The following is a 5,293-nucleotide window of genomic DNA, read 5'->3' on the forward strand; positions in this document are numbered from 1 at the left end:
GGATCATGGGACCCTTGTGGACAAAAGCCACACATGGGACTAAGGCTGCAGTGTGCAAAGGAATTAGGCTACATTAAGTGCGAAAGCTGGATACAACCTAATATTTCTCTCACACAGGTCCTGGGTGATAGGTATGGCCTTGCTTATAGACTAACTCCCTAAACTAAAACAGCTCCTAACTAAGAACCATGTGCCATTCTAAGAGACAGACAAAATCAGGGACCAAACCCCACAACAAACCCAGATGTCAATGTTGCCCCCATACGACAAGAACTAATAACATCATTTATACAATCTTGGGCTCATCTTCCAATGTGATAAATGCTGTAATGTGTTAACAGTGCCCTTCTGCACTCCATATAGGATGAACAGGTCAGTCCTTACGCAAAAGAATGAACACAAATATGACATCAAAAAGTACAATATTCTGAAATCAGTGGAAAAACACGTCAGTCTCCCAGAACATTTTGATCAGAGGCGGACTTGCCCATTTATCTTTCCAGGAAAGTTCCCAGTGGGCAGTTGTCTGGAAGAGTGGCTGGCATCCAGAAGCAAGCAGTGCAAAAGCCCAGCAGCTCTGCCAGTACCACACAGGCTACTTGGCTAGGGCCATTCTGGCGCCACAGTAGAAGAAAATGGGCCACGGGCCAGGTCTAAGCTGTTCGGCTTCTGCAGTGCTGTCCTATGCAATGTCAACTTCCCAGTTTAACTTTGACAGTGTTGCTGACTTGAAAGTCCCCATACTTCTACAAAAGACATTCAAAGGGAGAGTCCAATGTGAAACTGCTGAACTGGGATTCATTAAGAAGGTTCATGCAATCTCTTCCCCCCTGCCAGGGGGGACAGGGAACGGGGATATTTATCTCACTGGAAGTGTTAACTATCTTAGCAAAAACCCATCTCATTTCAGGTTTTAACTAGCTTAGCATAACTAGTGAATGGCCTTTGTATTTTTCTCTATTACATTTTAATTTTACATAATTACATTTCATTCTGTACTTCCTGAATTTCATGGCCCCTTGGCCTTGCCTTTTAAAAATACCTTCCATATAAAATGGCAGCATGATGCAGATCCATCCATTGCATCTGAAGAAGTGAGCTCTTTTGCTGTTGTTCAGTTGCACAGTCGAGTCCGACTCTTCGCGACCCCATGGACCAGATCACGCCAGGCCTTCCAATCTTCCACCGTCCTCTGAAGTTTGCTCAACTTCATGTTCGTTGCATCTATGACACTGTCTAACCATCTCATCCTTTGCCGTCCCTGTCTTCTTTGACCTTCAATCTTTCCCAGCATCAGGGTCTTCTCCAGTGAGTGCTCCCTTCTCATTTGGTGGCCAAAGTATTTGAGCTTCAGTTTCATTATCTGGCCTTCCAGGGAACAGTCAGGGTTGATTTCTTTTAGGATTGACTGATTTGATCTTCTTGCAGTCCAAGGGACTCTCAAGAGTCTTCTCCAGCAAATCTTATGCTGGAAAGAATCACCTTTTATTTTGAAACAACAAGGCATCTATTGTAGCTGTCACATGCCCACAATCAAAGCAAAGAACTCAGTGACCATAATATGAATTTCTGTAATGGGAAACAGACCTCTTGTGGAGCACACCAAATGAAACAAATACAGTAAAAAAATATACTGCATCAATACAAAGTATACTTTTAATAGAAAGTAATTTTTTCATGATTATTTCAGTATTTTCCTATCATGTGTGTGTGTGTGTTTAGTACTGTCAAGATGCTTATGGTAACCCCATCAATTAATGTCCTTACTAACATTAACGGCCTTGCTCAGGTCTTGCAAACCAAATGCCATGGCTTCCTTTATTGAATCAACTCATCTCATGTTGGGTCGTATTTTCCTATTTGCCTATTACATTGGATTTTCCTATTACATTGGATAAATTAGTCTTGAAAAGTGAAACAAATCTGCATTTGAGAAAGACCTTAAAGATATGTAGATTACGAGCTAGTTCCTGAAGATAAGATGCATTTTCACAAAGGGCTGTGAGTAGCTATTAAGGAGCTATTTGTAATTCCAAAGAAAAAGAAAAAAAAACCCTCCATAAAGGCACAAACAACTAGGATCTGCATAAAAACCAAGAACATTTACCACAGCTTCTGATTAGTTCTGCTATAATTTATAACTAGGCAGTGCCTAGTTTAAAATTAGTAGTTAAACATTGTCTTCTTATGGCTTAGCAAGTGCCAGCACAAGAGTCATCTTGTGGGCAGCTGTGGACTCAAGACGGGAGACTAAGGATGGCACCTATCGAAATTGCTGGATGCTGTATCCTTTGTGCCAAGTAGTTCTAGCACCCAATAACAGTGGAAAGCATAGGGAAAATGAAATTAATGTAAACCCATATGATGCTTGTTGACCTAGTAAACTGATATCTTTAATGCTCAGGGTTTCAATATGGATATTTCTTTCAACTGTCAATAACTGAGAGTACTTCTAGACAGTCAGTGAGGATCAGGTTCAGAGGTACTGTTTCCTAGGTTCCAAAGCCCATGGTTCATACCTATAAAGGCTGTATTATTCATATGGCGGCTACTTCTTTGCCCTTCAGTGACTACTGGAGACAAGATTTATAGATGGGGTAGGCTTGTAATTGCCACAGCTGGCTGTCTATAGTCATCACTTTGTTTATATCCCACTTTCCCTTTTAGTTTTGGCTGATTTGGGGAAAGGTTTACTATGTTTCTCAAAAATGTTTTAGTACATGTAGCATCTTCTAAAAATAATCCACAATCACAGCAGCAAAAGCAAGTATAGACTTTTCATCTTACCAGGTAACTACTTGATTGCGGAATGGTCTCAAGGTATTTGGCGTCATGAGACAGTTTGCAGAAGGGCATTTTATGACTGGGGATATTCTTTTGAAAAAGAAAAGAAAATTTTGGTCAGTCTTCCTCACACACACACACCCTCCATTGGTAGCTGGGAAACAAACCTCAAAACAAATGACATGTAAACATTCAGCCACAGGAAGCCATTAACAACACTGGGCACCAATTAGGACTCAGCAGGTATTCCTCATACCGCCTGGTGGTTCTGCCCCACCCCAAACTCTTTGACATAACACTCACAAACTCCAGTTTAGGAAGCAGGCTGTTCCATTTACTCAGCAATTTGTAGCCACATATTCTTGTTGATAGGCTTATAAACTTGTTTGTAGTTTTTCCCCCTACTTCCCTTCAAGTTTGTGTCATTGTCTGCCCAAAGGAAAATACTTTTGAGGAAAGAAGACATTAAATTGTGGTGATGTCTTATTTGATTTCATTTTCTTCTAAGCAAAATAGATCTTTTATCAGTGGATGTAAGTTAGCATTTTTATAAAGAAAAAGTCTGCCAAAAGGACTTTAGGGGAATGGAAGGAAATATGATTTCAATGACAATCAGCAACAGAGTTATATGCTTTACAGCCCAGTTCTAGGCATATTCACTCCACAGTAAGTCCCATTCTGTTTAATGGTACTTACTCCTGAGTAAATGAGCATTTGACTGCCGTCTTTATAGCAATGAACAACTCTGCCTAAGCAACCCCCTCTATTATCTTCCAGATGATGTTCAAGGGGAAAAAATTGACTTCTTATCTATCAACTACCATTTGAAAATATTTTGCTACCTTCTAATATGTCCTGACTTTGAAGTTAAACCTCATATAAATATATTGAGATGAATAATATTAAGGGGGGAGGTTTCCCTCTTTTATCCTAAACATATGTACTAGAAGAGATAACATCCACTGGTTTTAACATGATATGCTTTCACTTTTCAGGTATGAATATTTGGGATTGCAACCCTTGCCTTAGATTTCCAGTTTTAAAATTTGATTTCAGAAAGTCTGGAACGTTGCTTGAAAAGAGATGAGGAAAAGGAGTGAAAGACACCATTCTGTCATCTCACCAATGAACATTAGCAAGTCTTCCCCTGTCCAGGTCCAATGTAGCAGTAAAAATAATTCTAAATAAGCCCTTTGTTTCCCCAGTGAGATCATCATTCCTTCTCTCAGAATTCAGCCAAACCTCTTGGCCCTCTCTAGCTTAAACTTGGTGCATTTACATAGTTTTAAATGACAGAGAAAATTGTTTAAGAGAACAGGTCAGTGTAGGAACCAGGCATAAAACCCAGGGATCTGGCAGCCCTTTTGCAAGGGGACAAAACTCCGTACCCCAATTAGGAGGAACAGAGCTATTTTGTTTCCTCCAGACTTCTTTTCATTACAACCTTCCAGAAGTCAGATCTTTTCACATGGACAAACATTCTGTGGTTGAAGTTTCTTTTAACAGATTTATTTTAAATAAACCCTTACAGGTAAACACTGGTAAAACTGTAACGTGTTATAACCATATATTTACCATAGTAAATTAAAACCACAACAGATATACATAAAACATTGAGCATCAGAAGAGGTAAAGGTAAAGGTTCCCTTGCTCGAAAGCCAGTCAAATCCGACTCTAGGGTTGTGGTGCTCAACTCAGTTTCAAAGCCGAAGAGCCAGCACTGTCTGAAGACGTTTCCGTGGTCATGTGGCCGGCATGACTAAACACCAAGGAGCACGGAACGCTGTTACCTTCCCACCGAAGTGGTACCTATTTATCTACTTGCAATTTCTTGCTTTCGAACTGCTAGGTTGGCAGGAGCTGGAACTAGAGACGGGAGCTCATTCCGTCATGCGGCACCCGGGTCTCGAACTGCTGAACTACTGACCTTCCGCAGCCTGCAGTTCAGCGTCTTAACCACTTGAGCCACCGCTCAACAACAAATTAATTCTAACACAACTGAATAGCCTTCTTCAAATGTCAGGTTTCAGTGCTCATAAGACACTGAGGCCCTGCCTGACCTGGATAGCCTAGGCTAGACCGATCTTGTCAGAACTTGGAAGCTAAGCAAGGTTGGCCCTGGTCAGTATTTGGATGGGAGACTACCAAGAAATTCCAGGGTCAGATAAATGATATGCTGCAAATAATGAAGCAAGATACTGAGAAGGTAAAGGAAGTGGCTGCAACTACACAGAAGGTGAAGAAGAAAGTGCAAAAGCTGGAAAGAAAACAAATTTCCATGGAAGACCAACTGTTACAAGTGCAAATGGAAAAGGCTAATATGATTCTTCGCTTCCAGGGCATGCCAGAAAAATCGGGAGAGAATCTTAAAGAAGTTATGAGTGAATTGCTAGCCCCAGTGACAGAAATGAAGGCAGAAGCGTTGCTGAGCGATATGGATGTGGTCTATTGATCATATTCAGGCTATATAAAGAAAAATAATCTGCCTGGGGAAATTGTTATAAGATTC

This window comes from Gekko japonicus, unplaced genomic scaffold, assembly GCF_001447785.1.
Source record: "Gekko japonicus isolate JY-2015 unplaced genomic scaffold, Gekko_japonicus_V1.1 scaffold1020, whole genome shotgun sequence".
Lineage (NCBI taxonomy): Eukaryota > Metazoa > Chordata > Lepidosauria > Squamata > Gekkonidae > Gekko > Gekko japonicus.